This window comes from Anolis carolinensis, unplaced genomic scaffold (genome assembly GCF_035594765.1).
Source record: "Anolis carolinensis isolate JA03-04 unplaced genomic scaffold, rAnoCar3.1.pri scaffold_14, whole genome shotgun sequence".
NCBI lineage: Eukaryota > Metazoa > Chordata > Lepidosauria > Squamata > Dactyloidae > Anolis > Anolis carolinensis.
In genome coordinates this window covers 12,794,601-12,815,776 of record NW_026943825.1, presented here as the reverse complement: position 1 = coordinate 12,815,776, position 21,176 = coordinate 12,794,601, and the positions used below count along the sequence as shown (strand labels likewise).

Sequence of the window (21,176 nt, the reverse complement as noted above, 5' to 3'; positions counted from 1 at the left end):
GATAAGTGACCTTGGAGGGAAGCATCTGGCCCATGGACCTTAGTTTGGGGACCCCTGATCTAGACGATCTCGTAAGACCATAGGTATGCAAAGAGACATCCAAAGATCAGCGGTAAGGAAAGGGACCTTCAAAGGGCATCTAGATGATCTCATAAAGCCATCAGAAGACCATAGATAAGGAAAGGGACCCTCAAAGACCATCCAGGTGGTTTCATAAGACCATAGGTAAGGAAAGCGGTCCCCAAAGGCCATCTAGACAATCTCATAAAGCCATTAGAAGACCATAGATAAGGAAAGGGACCCTCAAAGACCATCTAGATGGTTTCATAAGACCATCGGTAAGGAAAGGGACTCTCAAAGGCCATCTAGATGATCTCATCAGGCCATCAAAAGACCATAGATAAGGAAAAGGACCCTCAAAGACCATCCAAATGGTTTCATAAGACCATAGGTAAGGAAAGGGGTCCCCAAAGGCCATCTGGACAATCTCATAAAACCATAGATAATGAAAGGGACCCTCAAAAGCCATCTAGATGGTCTCATAGGAACATAGGTAAGGAAAGTGACCTCCAAAAGCCATCTAGATGGTCTCATATGGCCGTAGCTAAGCAAAGAGACCTTCAAAGACCATCTAGACGATCTCATGAGGCCATAAGTAAGCAAAGAGACCTCCAAAGACCAGGTAGACTTAGGTCAACCCTAAGTCTGAAGTTTAGGACAGGGGCCAGGTAAATGACCTTGGAGGGCCGCATCCGGCCCCCGGGCCTTAGTTTAGGGACCCCTGATCTGGAGGACGGAAGTTTGGAAGCCACTGATCTAACGCAATGCCACTTCTGGAATGGATGAGCCAGAATTTGTCTCCAGATGCTCCTCCAAGTTATTTTGCCTCCAAACATGGAGGCTCCATTTACTTTGTTTGGGTTTCGTTCACATATGTCACCAGGAAGCCTTTTTGTATGCCAAAGGAAGGGCTAAGGTTACACAGTGTGTGAGAAAACAAGTCCACTTTCAATATTCGTAATTCATCTGCCTTGGGTTGAGTGCAAAAGGCAACACACCCTCCTGGAATTAACCTCTCCGCCAACGCAACTGGAACCATAGAGAACATATTTCCCTCTCCTTTTTACATTCATCATAACAATGCAATGTGTTTCATGCCCCCTCCAAAAGCAAACCGAAATTGGAAACTATTGCCAACAATGAGGAAAATGTCACTGCGGTGAATCAATATGGATCTGATACCCTGCAACTGGTTTGGAAGCAATTGTCCATGTAATCCTTTACTGTTCTACTTTCTTTATGGTTTTTAAAATGAGTTTTTTTTCCTTCTCTGTCCAATGAAATCTGGCAGCTTGGTTAGCGACAAAACCCCAAATTAGAAATCCGCTCTAAACCTGTTCCCACTTTTTGCAGCCATTTCGTAGTGTTGAACCCCACGCCAACGTCAGTTCAAAATCAACTGTCCTTTTAAGGCTGATGGTTGCCCACAATGCCGTTGTACTGGTTGGACTGGTAAGAGTGGGCGGCTGTCATACCAAGCAGCAGGACCACATTTCTTGGATGCCAGGTTCTTTCTTCAAGGTTCCCACAGTTATGCTTACAAATACAGTAGAGTCTCACTTATCCAACATAAACAGGCCGGCAGAACGTTGGATAAGCGAATATGTTGGATAATAAGGAGGGATTAAGGAAAAGCCTATTAAACATCAAAATAGGTTATAATTTTACAAATTAAGCACCAAAACATCATGTTATACAACAAATTTGACAGAAAAAGTAGTTCAATACACAGTAATGCTATGTAGTAATTACTGTATTTACGAATTTAGCACCAAAATATCACGATGTATTGAAAACATTGACTACAAAAAAGTGTTGGATAATCCAAAACGTTGGATAAGCGAGTGTTGGATAAGTGAGATCCTACTGTATATATATTAGGGTTAAGTGCCTGCCATTTAAGGGATGTTCACGTTCATACCTTCCAATTGTCCTATTTAATTCTCTGCCCTTCCACTTTTCCAACTGCTTTTAAGACATCCCGTCTTTTCCTCTGTCTTGGTCCTCAGCTTACTTCAAGCACATCCAGATTCATTTAAAAGCCCTCGAAAGCCCCAAATCTTGTTACTATTTTATTTTGGACACTTATACACATTTCACATAACTCCTCGGGGTGATAGAGTGGCAAACAAATAAATTATTATTGTTGTTGTTGCTGCTGTTATTTTATTATGACACAGCAAACAAGATAGATATGCTGGATTTCATATCACAAAATCACAAGTCGAACACTTCCCAAGTGTCTAGGACTGTGAGATGTATTTTTGGATGATGCACGCAGATCCCAGCAGGGTGGCCTTTTGCAGTTGGCAGATAGTAATTTTGTCAATGTCTATTGTTTCCAAATGCCGACTGAGATCTTTTGGCACGGCACCCAATGTGCCCATCACCACCGGGACCACCTGCACTATTATTATTATTATTATTAATATTATTATTATTAATTTATTCCAGAATATTTTGTCCACTCCCAGTACGAACAGAGTTGGTTTGTATGATAAAATCTGTGACATTTCTATCAGTATGGATGGAGGATTGGCGCAATAATGTGTTCAAAGGGCAAAAGGGGTTCGCAGTCTAAGAGGAGAGGAGAAAAGGAGGCAAAATTTTTCCCATTTCAATTGGGTCAGGCAAAAGCAAAGGGCTGCAGTCTCTCCTAGTGTGTGTTTTGCCTATTATGATGCCTAATAGAACACTGACACACACTGGATAAGCTTAATGCGCATCAGCACTCCCGATGCATGAAATGGGCATCATTCCACTACACATTTTTGGCATCGTATCATAGAAGTGACCCCAAGCTGCCATCTATTCCAGCCCCATTCTGCCACAATCCAAGCCCTCCTGACAGATGGCCATCCAGCCTCTGCTTCAAAAACTCCAGAGAAGACGACTCCACTGGACTCCCAAGCAGCAACCAATTCCACTGCTGACCATTAAGCCCTAACCATTAAGTTCTTCCAAATGTTTAGAAGGAACCTCTTTTCCTGCAGTTTGAATCCATGGTTCCATTGTGTTCTAGTGGCCCTTTCAAATACAGTATTTTAAACTATCTCTTCTCCAAGCTAAACATACCCAGCTCTCTCAGCCACTTCCCATAAAGCTTGGCTTCAAGACCTCTGCAACAGCCCTTTGCTGGATACGGATGTCACAGAACAGCCTGATGCTAACCCGGTCAGAATGGAGTAAGGCACTCCATGGGCCCCCATTTCCAGTTCTGCAAAGAGCAGGCCCTGGAAAGCCCTCTTGAAGACCTCTTTGCCATGGAGAGGAACTGCGCCTGGCGCTTCCTGGCGCCACCACGGCCGGGAGAAGCTGGCAGTGCTTCCCATCTCTCTCAAACGACCCAGTGTTTGCAGCCGGGGGGTCCTGTTGCCCTGGACAGAAGCCCCTTTGTGCTGCAGGCCCCCCTCGCTCTGCCCCCAATGAAGGTGCTCCTTGTCCACATTTCCTGCGCTAATCAGGCCTAAAACGACGGCATGTTTCCACGCGCAGAAATATTTCCTCCTCTCACACCTGGATGGGCAAACCAGGCAGATTTTAGGTCCAAGGGCCACGGGATTTCATGCTCTGTCACACAGATCTATAATATGTAACTGTTTAAATGCCACATTTGTCAGAACCGTGGGGTTTGAGTCCCTATCAGTCATGGACACCCACTTTTTCTTCACTTCAGAGAAAGGCAAGAAAAAAAATCCTTTGAATAAATCTTGCTTAGAAAATCTCCATATATAATACAGTAGAGCAGGGGTCCTCACACTTTTAAAGCAGAGGGCCAGTCCACAATCCTTCAGACTGTTGAGGGGCCGAATTATCATTTGAAAAAAAATACGAACAAATTCCTATGCACACTGCACATGTCTTATTTGTAGTGCAATACAACAACAATAACAATGAAAGACCAATACAATATTTAAAAATGAAAATAATTTAACCAACATAAACCTATCAGGATTTCAATAGGAAGTGTGGGCCTGCTTCTGGCCAATGAGATAGTCAGGGTAATTAGGATTGTTGTTGTTGTGTGCCTTCAAGTCATTTCAGACTTTGGGCGAGCCTAAGTCCAAAATTATTTATTTATTCATTTACTACATTTATTTACTACATTTATATCCCACCCTTCTCACCCCGAAGGGAACTCAGAGCAGCTGTATGTACATACAAAATATTATATTATTAGCATAGCCCAATATTAGCATTATATATTACTATATTGAACTATACCAGTATACTGTAATATTATATGTAATATATAACATATAATTAATATTATTATATGGTAATATTATCAGTATTATATTGTATAAAATGATATTATTATCAATATCATATGTATATACAATATATTATATTATTAAAACTGATATAAAAATATTATATTATAAATGAAGCCGGGGGCCAGGTAAATGACCTTGGAGGGCCGCATCCGGCCCCCGGGCCTTAGTTTGGGGACCCCTGCAGTAGAGCTTCACTTATCCAAGCTAAACAGGCCTGCAGAAGTTTGGATAAGCGAATATCTTGGATAATAATGTTGCCAATGCTATATTGCACTTTGTCCATTTCAACTGTGAAATTACCTTCCCCATTTCGGCCCATTTCGGCACATGTTGCACTTTGCCTGGGTTCTATGAATTAGTCTCCAGTGTTAATATTGTATGTTTTATGTTGATTTTAACAATTGTTTTTACTGTAATTGATGTTTTTATTGGATAACTGTTTTATTGCTGTGTTTTGATATTTGATTGTTTTATCGGGCAAGGCCCCATGTAAGCCGCCCCGAGTCCTTTCGGGGAGATGGGGCGGGGTATAAAAATAAAGTTGTTATTATTATTATTATTATTATTATAAGGAAGGATTAAGGAAAAGCCTATTAAACATAGAATTAGGTTATTTTACAAATTAAGCACCAAAACATCATGTTGTACAACAAATCTGACAGAAAAAGTAGTTCAATACGCAGTAATGCTATGTAGTAATTAATGTATTTACAAATTTAGCATCAAAATATCACGATGTATTGAAAACATTGACTACAAAAATGTGTTGGATAATCCAGAACGTTGGATAAGTGAGACTCTACTGTATTGAGGAATTGGTGGTAGTTAAGGTAAAGGATAAAGGTTTTACCTTACATTAAGTCCATTATAAATGGGTTATATAGCTGTGTGGAAAGGCCTTGTGTCTACACTGCCATATAATCCAGTTAAAAATCAGATAATCTGCATTTTATAAGCAGTGTAGAAGAGTTCTAAGTGAGGCCTAACTCTGCCTGTCCCCTGGGCTGAGTGGGTTGCTAGGAGACCAAGTAGGCGGAGCTTAGCCTTCTAACTGGCAGCAATTGGATAAAAACAATTATTCCTCTCCCTCTAATTAGGACTTTATTTTTCTTTTCTTTTTATTGTATGGACGTAGAGGCATGGATGAGGGGTTGTGCTGCCAAGTTTAGTGTTCCTGGAATGTGTAGTTTTGTTGTTTTGTCCTAGGCCGAAATTTCATTACCCTTTTATATATAAACAGATATCTTTAAAAACTGGGGCGCAACAGCCAGAAATGACATGAAGATACACCATAAACACCCTTCAGAAGCTTTTCACGAAGTCACTACTTCTTACTTTATCCTGCTAGGTCTGACTTGCACACTCCACACTTGTCCCAATTTGGCATTACTCCACTACCATCCCATTTTCTAGATGCTTTTAAGATGTTCTGGCTTCTCCCTCCTCATTCCCCTTTTGCCCTCAGTTTATTGTAACTGCTGCAAAATGAGTTCCTAGGAATAGAGCATTTGATCTGGCTCATCTTTGACCAACATTGAATGCAAATAAAACATTACGCCTTTCTGAAAGTTCACTGTCTGGCCTCGAAAGGTATCAATTGGCCTGGATTCTGTTTCGTGAACGAAATTTTGCCAACATCGGCAGGTGAGATTTCTTTTAACGTGTCTGGACAGACTGTGGGTGAAAAGTCCCCAAGCTTAACCTTCAAGTTTGAATCTCACTCACCCTCTACTTCCTGTACTTTGGGTCTGGTTCCATTTGGTAAACTGTGTGTTTAATTTTTATAAAGAGGACTAATTTGCAAAACAAGAGTTCGATTTTTAGCCTTCCTATCTGGCAGAGATTGGTCTTATTAATCCTCTCCCTTCTCACTTTTTCAGTTGCCTTTCAAGTGATCTGGTTTCTTCCTTCTTTGTCCTCAGCATACTTCCATTGCAGCAAACTGAGTTCAAAACGGAGAAACCAACAAAGCCTTTGGAAAAGGAAGGGGAGGATTACAACACAATTGTGATTCTTCAGACCCTGATGACTGTCTGTAAGGTTCAGCCGGGCCAAAGATGCGCTCTGAGTCGACAGCTTTGCCCAACATCGCAACCACACTTCCTTGCAACAAATATTTGCAATGCAAAAGGCACAGTGACTTCACCACATGTAAACAGACTCAAAAGATCTGGGTATTTAAATACTTTAACTAGGACGCTGTACCGCTTTGCAACTTCATCTAAATCCTAGATTGATGCAAGGAAGACTGTCATCACAGTCCAAAAGGCACTCTGTATATGTTCAGGGCTCTGCCTTTTTAATCAGAGCAGCACAATAGAGAGCTGCCCCACATTTTCCTCGACTGGCAATTTGCATGCTATGAACTCAGGAACAAGGATGTGTTTACATCCTTGTTCCTGAATTAATGCAGTTTGACGCTACTTTAACTTGCACAATGGAATCCTGGAACGTGTAGTTTGGTGAGGCACTGGCACTCTTGGTCAGAAAAAGCTAAGGATCTTGTAAAACTACCAACCCTATGATGCCATGACATTGATCAAAGGCAGTTAAAATGGTGTAAAAGTGTAAGGTCTTGGAAATTGATAAATTAAGACAAGGGTGACTCTGAGAATGTGATTTTTTTAACCAAAATATATTACACTAGCTATGCCCAGCCACGCGTTGCTGTGGCGAAGTATGGTGGTATGGGAAATAAAAGTATTGAGGAATTGTTGGTAGTTAAGGTAAAGGGTAAAGTTTTACCTTACATTAAGTCCATTATAAATGGGTTATATAGCTGTGTGGAAGGGCCTTTAGTCTACACTGCCATATAATCCACTTAAAATCAGATAATCTGTATTTTATAGGCAGTGTGCAAGAGGCCTAAGTGAGGCCTAACTCTGCCTGTCCCCTGGGCTGAGTGGGTTGCTAGGAGACCAAGTGGAGCTTAGCCTTCTAACTGGCAGCAATTGGATAAAAACAAGTCTTCCTCTCCCTCTAATTAGGACTTTATTTTTCTTTTTGTTGTATGAATGTAGAGGCATGGATGACGGGTTGCGCTGCCAAGTTTAGTGTTTCTGGGATGTGTGGTTTTGTTGTTTTGTCCTAGGGTGAAATTTCATTACCCTTTTATATAAACAGTAGAGTCTCACTTATTCAATACTCGCTTATCCAAGGTTCTGGATTATCCAATGCATTTTTGTAGTCAATGTTTTCAATATATCATGATATTTTGGTGCTGAATTCGTAAATACAGTAATTACAGCATGACATTACTGCATATTGAACTACTTTTTCATTCAAATTTGTTGTATAACATGATGTTTTGGTGCTTAATTTGTAAAATCATAACCTAATTTGATGTTTAATAGGCTTTTCCTTAATGTGTCCTTATTATCCAACATATTTGCTTATCCAACGTTCTGCCGGCCCGTTTATGTTGGATAAGTGAAACTCTACTGTATATAGATATATGAAAAGCAAGATTAGAACTAAAGGATGCAGATATCAAAATCTAAAGGAACATCAACTATTTATGATATGTAGATGACACTGTGTTGTTGTTGTTGTGTGCCTTCAATCTGTTTCTGACTTATGGTGAACCTTGCACCATTTCCAAGATGACGCTCTTGCCTTAAGTTTCCTTCATATTGCCCTGAAATGTAGAAAAAATGACCCTAAGATCTGGAGAGCTTTGGATAGAAATCTAGCAAATGTAACTTTTGTGCTCTTGGAGGGACTTATCCATGCGGAAAGCCTCTGCCTTTAAAGGGGACCAAGTTTTCAGCAGGGATCTGGGTGCAAAGCGCGTGTCCCGGCCATGGCTCACTCTGCCTAGCAACAGAGACAGATTTAGCAAACATTTCGGGGAAATGAGCTTGTGGGCGTGTGCGTCTCTTGGTGGTGATGTGTTTCCCCCCTTTTTTGCATCAAAACCACATTCTTGCGAGGAAAAAATGAAGAGGTTGCAAGACCGAGCTTACATCCTGCTTACAGGGCTGCAAAATAGGGCTGTAGCTATCTGAAAGAGGCAATAAATAGGATTTTCTTTAACCACCAAATAAGAATCCAGGCTTCTTCTCTTGCTCTGTTTCTATAGGGAACTTTCCCAGCCATCCTTGAAAGCCTGGGCCTGTAAAAGGTAAAGGTAAAGGTTTCCCCAGACGTTAAGTCCAGTCATGTCTGATTCTGGGGGTTGGTGCTGATCTCCATTTCTAAGCCAAAGAGCCGGCGTTGTCCGTAGACACCTCCAAGGTCATGTGGCCGGCATGATTGCATGGAGCGCCGTTACCTTCCCGCCGGAGAGGTACCTATTGATCTACTCACATTGGCATGTTTTCAAACTGCTAGGTTGGCAGAAGCTGGAGCTAACAGCGGGCACTCACTCCGCTCCTGGGATTTGAACCTGCAACCTTTCAGTCTGCAAGTTCAGCAGCTCAGTGCTTGAACACACTTCGCCTGGGCCTGTACCAAAGACCAGTTCTCCCCCCCCCCCCCCCCATATTTTGGGATTTTATTTAAAGCTCTTCAAAGGAGACTCCACTGGATTCCCAGGCAGCAGCGTAGTCCATGGTTGAACAGCTTTTACTGTAAGGTGGTTCTTATTCATATTCAGATAGAATGTCTTTTCTTGGGATTTGAATCTGCTCTGTGTTCTAGTTTCTAGAGCAGCAGAAGACAAACTTGTAAACAAAACCGGGGCTCCTAAGCCAGGTTTACATACTTGAAAGTATGAACTTTCAAGTATGTAAACCTGGCTTAGGAGCCCCGGTGGCGAAGTGCGTTAAAGCACTGAGCTGGAGACCGAAAGGTCCCAGGTTCAAACCCCGGGAGCGGTGGGAGCGGCCGCTGTTAGCTCCAGCTCCTGCCAACCTAGCAGTTCGAAAACATGCCAACGTGAGTAGATCAATAGGTACCGCTCCGGCGGGAAGGTAACAGCGCTCCATGCAGTCATGCCAGTGGCCACATGACCTTGGAGGTGTCTACGGACAATGCCGGCTCTTCGGCTTAGAAATGGAGATCAGCACCAACCCCCAGAGTCAGACATGACTGGACCTAACATCAGGGGAAAACCTTTACTTTACCTTAAACCTGGCTTTCATATCTCCTTCTATCCTTCTCAAAATTAAACAGAATAGAATCATAGAGTTGGAAGAGACCACAGGGAGCATCCGGTCCAATGTCATCCTGTCATTCTGCAAAATCAAAGCACCTCTGACAGATGAACATCCAACCTTGGTTTAAAAGCCCCCAAGAAAGAAGTTTTCGCCACACTCCAAGACAGAGTCCCACTTGTTGGGCATCTCCACCTCTCTGCCGAATTAATTTAATAGAAAAGGCATTTTCACTTCTAACTCCATTTGCCGCAACTGGAATAAACTCAGGACCAGTGGGGAAGACGAGGGGAAGAGAGAAACCAGGACACTTTAAAAGCAGCCGAGAAAGTGGGATGGCAGAGGAGGAATAGGAACTGTCAGTATTTGGAAGCTCCTGGAATAAAAGCAAGCTCACAAAGGCAAATCCTTGGATACAGCTTGATTTCAGTCTTACCATTGGCAATAGAAAGACAACTCTGAAGAGTTCCCGCGAATTCAGTATAGTATATTATTCTGCTAACCCATGCCCCCTCCCACTAGCTACATTCCATTCCCACCAGCATTATCCTACAATTTCGTTATTCCCCAGTCCAGATGGCCCTTATCTCATATATGCTCCCATCCATTCTCCCAGCCTTCCTCTCTCCACAACCATATCACAGGGTAGACGGAGCAACTTGTTCTAAGCTGGTACGGACATCCTGACAGGGACAACTTTCTGCCAAATTGGGAGAGTTGAAGGACACGCAATAACCTTAGTTAGAACTAGAGTTTATGTTTGATAATAAAAACACCATTATCAAAGAAGAACTAGAATTTAAATAGAATCTCATTTAATGAGTAGAATAAAAAGGCATATGTCAAATACTGAAAACAAGAGCGAACAGGAAATGCGGATTTCGTCATCATGCACCATTGGATCTCTTACAAGATACTGATCCTGACATTTAGAGCTCGAAATGGCCAAGGACCATTATATCTCAGGAACTGCCTCATTCCTTTTTTCCATCAGTGGTCACCTCGATCCTCCCAGGAAAATCTCCCATATGTACCGGGCCCTAGGGAGATACGCCTGGAAGCTACAAGGCACAGAGCCTTTTCGGCCGATGCTCCAATTCTGTGGAACTCATGGCCTCCATATGTTAGAGCAATGTCGGAGTTGCAACCTTTTGTAAAAGCACTCAAGACTTGGCTGTTTGATTGTGCGTTTAAGTAAATCAGATCTAATTTGCCAAATAGTCACTGTTGAATGTTTTTAGGTTGAATGTTTTTTATGTTGAATGTTTTTTATATTGTGGAATGATATTTTAAATTGTAAGTCGCTCGGAGCACTCTGGTGGAGAGCGACTAATTAAGAAATAAAGTGAAGTGAAGTGAACTACAAATCTTGAACTGGACTTTTGGGAGCAGAAGAGGATCTGACTTGCGCAGAAAAAAAGGCAGAGGAATTTATTATTGAATCTCCTTCAAAGTCTCGGCCTGTACCAAGGTCCAATTCTTTCCATATTTTGGGGGTTTATTTAAAGTCCTTCAAAGAAAGTGACTCAACTGGATTCTCAGGCTGCCGTACATCCCATGGCTGAACAGCTCTTACTGTAAGGTAGTTCTTATTAATTGAATCATGTCCACTGGCACTGAGAACAAAGCATGCAAAAACAGAGACACATGAAGACACACCAGAATGACTGGTTTGAGTGTTGGATGGGACTCGCATCGCTTGGCCATGGAAAATGACTTGTTGTCTTTGGGCAAGTAACTCTCTCAGCAACACAGAAAGGCAGGATTCTCTAGCACTGAGCAATGGCAGTTAAAAGTGGTGTCAAATTGTGGTAGGTCTGTGTTGTATATCTGTCCAAAAAGTCTGGATTCCTCCAAGGCGGATTTAAGAAATAATAGAGAGCAAACTAAAGAAGGTGTTTTTGAAGACATTGTCTCATTCTCTTTGTGCCTGGTTTTTGTAAAACCCTGATGGAGAAAAGACACGCCTTGTAATCTGGGTTACAGACAGGTGCTTATAGATTCACATCAAAATCCTTTCCAAGCAAGAGCTTATAAACATGTTTTGCTCGCTTGCCCTCACTACAGATACAAGACTTATCTCATGAGGAAAATAGGCCTCAGATGTCAAAAGAGTATGGGAAGAAGTGGGAGAGATTTGTACAACGCAGAAAATCCCAGCCGCTCCAACATGCTTCTGCCAACTTTTTACCCAAAACGAGGACAGTATGTATTTGAAACGAAAAAAGAAAGGATTTGAAACAAAACAAGAAAGGATACGCATCCCTTATCCGGAAATCAGAAATGGTCTCCCTGGCTACCTCAGAGTGAGGCCTTTGCTTTCTGATGCCTCAATGTACTCAAACTTTGTTTTGTGAACAAAATGATGAAAAAAATAAGGAACTTCAGGCCATGTTTATAGGATCTCCAAGATCAGGTTGTACATATGTCTGTGCATATATAGGTGTGTCGAAATCCGGCACAATGTCCTGTGGGCGATGCCACGTTTGTCAGAGCTGTGGGGCCAATGAGAGTTTTGCCGGAGGAGAGCAGATGGCAGGGCAGGGCTGGCAAGTCTCTCCTCGCCAAGTGCCATCTGGCTTCAGCCGGCCCTCTGGGAGAGTTTGAAAACAGGGCCTTTTGTCCTCCTCCTGTTTTCTAGGCTCTGCTCTTTTCAGACTCCCAATTAGCCTCTTTCTTGCATATGGTGGCAAGAGGGGACTGAGACAACAAGGGAGGAAATCCGGAGCAAAACCAAAAAGAAACCTCTCACCAACCAGCTGGCGCCCCTGATATAACACCATTTTAACCATGGCTGAGTCACCACTGTGAATGGGAGAATGAGATTAAGATACATTGAGATGAACACTCAATTTTCCCTTCTGAAAAGGGGGAGAACAGAAATGAATTAGGACATCTATGAAGGAAACTGGGCTTGATCCTAAAGTGTACAGGTATCACCTTACTTGTATGTTTAGCATGTTTAGCACTTTACCGTCTTCGCCCCAAAAGGCACTTTAAAATACATCATTGCACTTTGGCTTGAATTGCCCTCCCATTTTACCCCTCTCTCCAAATAGTCATGTTTATGTTTTAAATGGGTTTTTACTGTCATTGTATTGCATTTGTATTGATGTCCAATTTTATTGTGTTTTTACTTATTTGAAGATGCTATTTTGCTTGTACTTTGTATTATTGTCCTTGGGCTTTGCCCTGTGTTAGCCGCCCCGAGTCCCTTCGGGAGATGGAGGCGGGATAGAAAAATAAAGTTATTATTACCGCAAGGAATCACCTTGCGTTTTTTTTAAAGTTTGTGTTTTCAAGTACATTACAACTTGTATCCTTGGTTCGCTTCGGACACGATAAATAACCACAAGCAAGGCAAATCCAAATGGTCCGACCCCTTGACTCTAAGGTAGGGCAATGTCCTGCCAGGTAGCCGGATATATACCATATATACTCGAGTATAAGCTGACCCGAATATAAGCCGAGGCACCTAATTTTACCACAAAAAAACCTGGGAAAACGTTGACTCCAGTATAAGCCGAGAGTGGTAAATTTCAAAAATAAAAATAGGTACCAATAAAATTACATTAATTGAGGCATCAGTAGATTAAATGTTTTTGAATCTTTACATAAAACTCAAATTTAAGATAAGACTGTCCAACTCTGATCAAATCATTATTCTCATCTTCTTCAATGTAAATGTGCTCATGTATCCTTTTAATAATAATAGAGTAAAATAATACATGTAATAATAATAATAAATACAGGAAAATAATACATGTAATAATAAACAGAGTAAAATAATAAATGCCATGGTAATATCAGAGTGAAATAATAAATGTATTAATAATAATAATACAATAGAGTAAAATAAATGTAATAGTAGCAACAATCATAGAGAAAAATAATAAATGTAATAATACCAATAATAATAGAGAAAAATAATAAATGTACCATATATTCTCAAGTATAAGCTGACCCAAATATAAGCCTACCAGGACCCTCACCTGAGTATAAGCAGAGGGGGGCTTTTTCAGTCTGAAAAAAAGGGCTGAAAAACTAGGCTTATACTTGAGTACATACAGTATCTCTTTTTCTGCTCTTTTTAACAACTTGAGCTTGGCAGCTCCCTCAGTGTTCCCATTACAAAGCCAACTAAATTTTGCCTTCTCATCTGCCCTTCCCATGAAACAATGCTGTTTGTTGTTTGCTTCTGGAACTGTACAAGCCTTTGTTTGCCTCCAAACACAAAAGGCAGATGGGAAGCTGTGAACAAATGGGTTGCTCGACTCAGTGCTTTGTACCAGGGGGGTTGGAGAGCCCTGGTGCAGTGCAGAAGATGCAAAAGCAAAACAGAAAGTAGAGATGGAAAAAACATTGTTTCCCAGCTGAGCAAGTTGACCTTAATATTGTTGCTGCTGTCCTTTCTGACCTAGGGCAAGCCCTCTCATGTTTTGTTTTTTAGTGGCAAGAGTTGCTCAGAAGAGGTTTGCTAATGCTTTCCTCTTGAGCCCGAGAGTGGGATTTGCCCAAGGTGAAGCAAAGTGGGATACAACTCAAAAGGCACACAAATGGAAAGCTTTCTGCCTAAGATCAGCTCAACCTGTGGGATTTGTCTCTGGCGTATGTGAGATTAAAAATATTCCTTTGTGAAGGAAGGGCTGTTTTGCTCCGACAGCCACATACAACCGGTGGGTTCAGAGCCAGTGTCTCCGGGGGGATTGGCCTCTTGCGAGCTTCCGCTCAACATTGCTTCGCGTTGGTTGACCAGGGAAGGAAACTGTACTTCCATTTCTGAGAACTGTTATTCGCTTTTCTGAGAATTTGCTCTTCACTGCCACCAGCAGCCTTACCAATACAAGCTGCGCTGCATTAGCTTCACCCTCCTTCTGTGTGCAGTTGATAAAAAAAACTGCTTATCGCTCCTTCTTCCAATTGGGACACTTTTAGTGAGCTTTTTTTGGTTCCATGCACACACCCAAAAGCTGCATTCATTGACCACTCCTCAATTTGTCATGTCCTGACTCATACCAAATTCAAAGAATTTAGCCATTTGGATACAAGAGATAGGCCTAGCTTTGGAAGGCAAGTATGGTAGAGCTCAGAAGAACCCAAACCACAGAGATAATCAACTAAATGAAAATTTTAAACAATGAGTACACCTTGCTTAAAGAAGTCGATGTGTCCCTGGGTATTTGAATCTGGTTTCTGGGTGAGAAATGACATAGGAATAATAGGGTTAGGCTCCCTAAACTACACAAAAACAAAAGGTGGGCAAACCTTTAATGCAAAACTAGCAATATGCACAATTCAGCTTAGCCTACCCTGTTTCCCCTAAAATAAGACATCCCCAGAAAACCTAGTAGAGGTTTTGCTGAATTGCTAAATATAAGGCCTCCCTCAAAAGTAAGACCTAGCAAAGTTTTGGTTTGGAAGCATGCCCAATGAACAGAACACCAGAGCATGCAGGATCGGTAAATGTACGTACCATAGATAGTTGTACATGGAAATAGTGGTAGTAACAAGGAATTCTTGATAGGATTCACAGTTTGTCTGGTTATGCTGGTTTGTGATGACAGCTACTGTAGAGTATATAACAAATGTTCTTTTTTTGTTCAACAATAAATGTGAATTCTTCTTCATGGAAAAATAAAACATCCTCTGAAAATAAGACCTAGCATATCTTTGGGAGCAAAAATTAATATAAGACACTGTCTTATTTTCAGGGAAACATGGTAACAACTTCTGCACATTGATAGCAAAAAAGTAACTGTTTCCAGCTGAGTGATGTTGGTCCTTCTCGCAATGACTTGAAAGCACCTTCCAAGATGCATCCAGAGACTATTGTGTTTCTTTCACCAATCTCTTGTTGCTTTGAGATCTGCCTTGGGTCACAGCATTGGGAGACTGGCAAAAAATACATTAAAGTAATGGTTTGAAAATAATGCTGCTTCACCATCTTTCCCTCATGAAGGGAAGACAATCCACACTGTCTGAACAATAGTAGTAGTATCCATGTGGATCTTCGTTCTGGCTTTTAAAAACACAGCAACTGCTTTGTCATCTAAAAGAGAAGCAAGCAGATACCCATTCACCGCACAATCCAGAAGAAATAAAAACTGATGATGGCTGGGATTCTGTTTGAAAGCAGAAACTGAAGCCGTAAGTTATTCTCAGGAAAAGATACACACATATGCATGTTTAAATTAAAGGAGAACCGTTCTCTTTCCAGCCCTGGCTGAGGCCCAAGAGTGAGTTCACGTTTGAGGAATGCCGTCTCCCGCTGTCTGTTTAGAAAGGCTTTTTCCCCGGAGACTCAACGGCCCCATTCACGGCATTTGCGTTGCGCCAACATGGCGACACATCTAACAAACCCAGTGGTCCTTCATTCACTTCTGAGGAAATGAAGCCGGTGGAAACAAGAAAAAAGACCTCTCTTCAAAAGTCCATCCAGGGTGACAGGTCGGGAAGGACCTTAAAGTGACATTTGGTGCTGTACAAGTCCATTAAAACTTCAATATCCTTTTTGAAACCTTCCAATATGGTCCTTTGTAGATGAATTTAGTCAAGATGGTAACTCTCATCATCTGCAGTTAGTTTGGACGGATGGAAACTGTTGACCAAGACCCTCAGAGGACACATTTAAGGTGCCATAAAGATGAAGTGCTTTTGAATGTGGAGTTAAGACTCCACAACTACCATTAAGAGCATCTATTACATTTATGTGCTTTACAGGGTGAAAAGGCATCATTTATATAAAAAAGAAAGTGAAGAAATATAAGTTTTGGCCCATTTTAACAAGTTGGAGATTCTAACGGGTTTTTTTCCTGTGTCAGGAGCGACTTGAGAAACTGCAAGTCGCTTCTGGTGTGAGGACGCTGCCCAGGGGACGCCCGGATGTTTTACCATCCTTGTGGGAGGCTTCTCTCATGTCCCCGCATGGAGCTGGAGCTGATAGAGGGAGCTCATCCACGCTCTCCCCGGGTGGGATTCGAACCTGGCAGCCTTCAGGTCAGCAACCCAACCTTCAAGTTTCAAGGGGGTGGTTTTTCAGGGGCTTTCCATAAAAAGGGAACCCACAATGGACTTTCAGTTTCCCTACTTGGAATATATCCCCAAGGCCACAAGGTTGTAAAAGGGAGACTATTTAAATGCAAGTGGTAAATCCCAGGTTATTATTAGAAAGCAGAATTATAACAGAATGGAATGCAATGCCAAGGGCTATGGGTGGTGGTTTCCAAAAGAGACAAATTTGAGGATAGGGCTATCTACTGTCATTGAAGACCAACTCCAGAGATTCTGAACAAATTGTTGTGGCAAGAAAACTCAACGATACCGTTTCTCATGGTCAACTTGAAGACACACAACACAGCAGAGAACAATGGAAAATGGCTGCCGCCTTCATAGACTTCCAGTGATCTTTATAGCTGGTCGCAGTTAGGAATGAGATACTGGATGTGTCGCCCGCCTTTTTATTTCTTTCAACTGCTTCTTGGCAGGGGGTTAGACTGGATGGCCCATGAGGTCTCTTCCAACTCTTATCATTCTATGATCCTAGGGTCAGGAAGAAAACTACACACTTCCAAGCCTGCTTCTGAGCTTCCAGAGAAGAAATCCTGCATTAGAAAGACCTGTGCTTTGATCCAACACGGGTGTTATTTCATTCTGACATCCGTTACACATTTTAAGCAGAAAAATTAAATCCTAATTCCGCAAAAGAACAGGAATTACCTCTCTAAAATTATAAGCATCTACCTTGGGCCAACTGTGGGGAGGAAGGTGTGGCATAACTTAAACAGATGTAATATTGTATTGATATAGTGGGCATGTCCCTGTGCAATTATGATCCCATCCAGGCAAACCGGAAAAACCAGGAAGTCCCTGGTTTTGTTCCTTTTCTTTGGAGATCTAAGTGATGTTTTCCTTGTCCCAAAGCCATGAAAACTCCCAGCGAACTCCCGGAATTATTAAAACGTTCAGCTCCCAGATCCTTAGTTTATTTCAATTAGCCCAATATTTCCTGAAATGTACCTGGTTGCTTTGTGCAGGATCCCTCCCTGGAGAATGTCCTAAAGAAGAGGGAGAAGGTTTGATTTCTGCTGTCCTGGAGACTAGAACCCAATGGAACCATGGTTTCAAAAATTAGGATGAACTTCTTGACCGTAAGAAGAGCTGTTTAACAGTGGAACTCTCTCAGTCTTGTGGAGGCTTTTAAATAGAGGCTGGATGGTCATCTTTCGGTGGTGCTTTGATTGTGCTTTTCCTGCATGGCAGGAAGGGGTTGGACTGGAATCCTTGGGGTCTCCTCCAGTTTTAGGACTCTATGAGGCAGGAAGACTATAGTCAGGACTTACTACTCCCTCTGCTATACCCAATACCATCTTATTTACAGGTACTTGTACTGCATTACCCTAAAATTCACAAAAATAAAAAATACTGCATTTTTCAGATCAAGGGAATTGTGAAAGGACTTGAATTAGAAAAAAGTTTCAGTGGAAATGGGTGACATTCAATTTCTGAAGGGTTGCCATGAGTCTGGATGTGATAAATGATCAGTGGAAGTGAAGAGAGGAACAGAAAGGAACGGAGAGACAAGGAAAAAGCTTGCATACAAAACCACGAAGATGCAAAAGAAAAAAATACTTTCAGATTTTTCTTCCTTTCTTTCTGGAAGAGCTCTATGAGAAGCATGTATTAATCTTGACAGGGATAAAAAGGAATGTCCACTCGCAGGCACCCTCTTTCACCCTTTCAGGAGACTCCCTCCCCCATTTTTCCAGGATAAAAGCTTCCCTTCGCTTTCTTTCGCAGGGCCTCTCTTATTACAGGAAAAGCCAGAGCGCTGACTTCACCCGGGAGGAATGGTGTTAACATTTGGATAAGCTTTATTTTTCACTCTGGGAACAGAAAGTGAAAAGCAGCTGTGCTAAAAGCGTCCAGGAAAAACACTGGGCTCTGGGAAGATCATGCTAGATCCCAGGCAAAAGGAAGCCATTGTCTGAGAGAAGATAAGCTTGGGAAACAAGTCAAAAAAATCTTGCAAACAAATGGTGGGAGTTCCTTTGGTGATCTAGCCTTGAGATTCCGGAAGAGGGAAGTTCAACATTCTTGGAGAGTATTGATTCCTGTGCCAGGACCTTCCCTCGGTTATTTTCCAGTAAAGTAAACCGTTTAAACCCATCCCCACAGTTAGTTCCACAGAGATTGTTTGAATCGATTGCGGAACTCAGTTGAGCAAAGCTTTCCACTTCCTCAAAGCAACACAGTTTTTTTTTTTTAGCTCTTGTTGATTATTTCACTATTGGCTTTTCAGCCTGCTCTTCCTCAAAAACAATACACATGTACACAACTCCTTCCTTTCTCAGTTCATGTGACTAACAATCAGTGCTAAACAATTAAAAATGGGAACAAAATAATCTGCTATGTGAATGCGAGGCAAAACTTTTGTATCTTAATATTGGAAATACTGGATTCAGATACACATGATGCTAGAAGGTATTGTAAAAGTTATGAATGACAATGAAACTTGAATTGCATTTGTTGGGGATGCTGGATGGCCTATTAGAAAAGAACTATCGAAGATTACAATTACAAATGATTACAGCAATGAACATCCTCTCCACCCAGGGATGAAAAGAACCAGATATACCAACACAAGATTAGCTGATGAAGAGATGTGAATTAAAAGAGATGGACAAACTGATGATGTTGATTAATATTAAGGAGAAATATACAACAAAGATGGGTTATAAAGTTCTCTGATATAGAAGTGTGTTATTAAAAGTACAAAGGCAGAGAAAGTAATTCCTGAGGACTGACAAATAAGAAATTTAATCAATAGGCAACGAGCAGGAGGCTGGTAATTAGTTAAGTAGGTGTTTGTTCAGAAGGTGTATCAGTTGTATAAAGGTGTGCTTGTTACTCTTGTATACAATTAAATTGGTTTTGCTTTTTATAGCAGTGGTTATTGCTTTGCATAATTTCGTTTTGTATTGTTGTATCTCATAAGGCAGCTTTTCCCTTTGTTCATACGTTTGGATAAAAATTATTTTTTAAAGTATTGTTACAGCTTCATTGAATCAAAGTGAAGATGATGTTTTAGAAATCTGCACTTGAAAACAACTAGTCCTGCTCAAACAGATAAAACCTCTGCCATCCCCATCCCTGGAAAATACCTCTGCCATCCCCATCCCTGGAAAAACATCCCAAGTCACTTTGTGTTGTTGTCATCACGGTACAGGATGTAAGCCCCAATGAAGCATTTGCAGTTTGGATTTCTGAGAATCCCATCTTCAAGCATCTCGTCCTCATGATGAGGGAAAAAGAAAGAGGTTACCATCCAAAACAATGCTCTAGAAGTAAATGGATCTTGGACTCCAAAGGCTACTTCCCAAAGATGTGGGTATTCAAAACAATTTGAATTATTGAGAAGACAGCCAAGTTAATGTGGTGTTTCTTTTATTTTGTGGAACCCGTTCATCAAATGCTGGAACCAGCAAACTGATTGTCATCTTGGCAAAGGCTGAACTGTTAAAGAGAAAAATTTAAAATACTCACCAAAAGAATGAACTGTAGAGATCCATCTGTGCTTCGTTTTATGTCAATGTCCCTCTTGTATTTCCCCGATTCTCCCCCATTTTAAGGACCCTTTAAAGAATAGTCAGAGTGTGAATGACACATCCAACCCATTTTCCCAGATTTGTCAAGATTGATAAAGGCCTGGTTTGAGGAAAAGGCACAGAAAAGCTGCCATGATCAGAGAACCATCAAGGCTGAAACAAGGATTTACATGACAAGATGTTGGTATCCACCTTGTTAAGGGTTTGAACAATATATGAGGTTTTTGGGAACCCTGTAAAGTCCTTGAAAGAAAATATTCAACCAAATCACACAAGCATCACATTCTTCTTTTCTGCCATAAGTAGTTTAAAACCTCTTACAGAATACTGAAAAAGGCTTACGAGGCAAGCAAAGGGAAAAGGGAACTCCTTTAGGATAAAAATATTCAAGATTGCTTACCAAAACTGTCAAGATTTCAGTACAACTTTTGGGATCAGTCTTGGGTTTCCCAAGGGAAAGAGATGGGCGTGGAGGAAGATGTTTTGAATGGTCCAGGAACATTAGATGGATGTTCTATAATTCATTCTTGCTTTAAAATCTGAAGAACTGGATGACACCTTCCTGGCATGGAATGGGCCTGTTTTCTAGCCAAATCCCCGGAAGCAAGCTGTGGATTCCTTTGGAAGAAACCCTTCTGCGGGCTGAAGCTTGTAATTTGAGCAGGTCATTTACCTCTGCTTGGACAAGGATACTATGGGCTGGTAGGTTCAAAACACCAGAAAGTAGCTAGCTAGAGAAAGATGGATCTAGACTGTGTCTTTGCCCAGTTTTTTTTTCCAGCTGTCCCTAAAAGCAAATGTGTCTTTGTGAGCTTTTGCCAAGTGCAATTCAATAAAAGAAACGCTAACTTATGAAAAGCTGGGATCGCCATTTGAAAAGCACAAGCAAGCAAAGGGGTTGGGTTTAACAGTTATTTAGAGCAACTCTTCCTCGTTTGACAAAGATTTCCTGTTATGAGAGAGAAGCTGTCCCAGAGGTTGCTGGGAAACCACTTTTGATATACACTGCATCCATGCTTCAAAATGGAAATTTGCAAAATGGCAGATTTGCATCACTTCCAGGGAAAAGCTTTGCACAATGTTAGGCAGCACCCAAATAAACAAATGCCAGGTTTGTGCCTGCCACAATCTGGAAAATG

General features: G+C 41.4%; 1 long non-coding RNA gene across 1 annotated transcript; it reads left to right on the top strand.

Moving 5' to 3' along the window:
* The first annotated feature begins 9,097 nt into the window (after positions 1-9,097).
* LOC134294388 (uncharacterized) lies at positions 9,098-19,373 on the top strand. Its single transcript, XR_010001310.1, has 2 exons — positions 9,098-12,366; positions 15,145-19,373. It is a non-coding gene; the product is annotated as an uncharacterized LOC134294388 (long non-coding RNA).
* Positions 19,374-21,176: the final 1,803 nt, after the last annotated feature.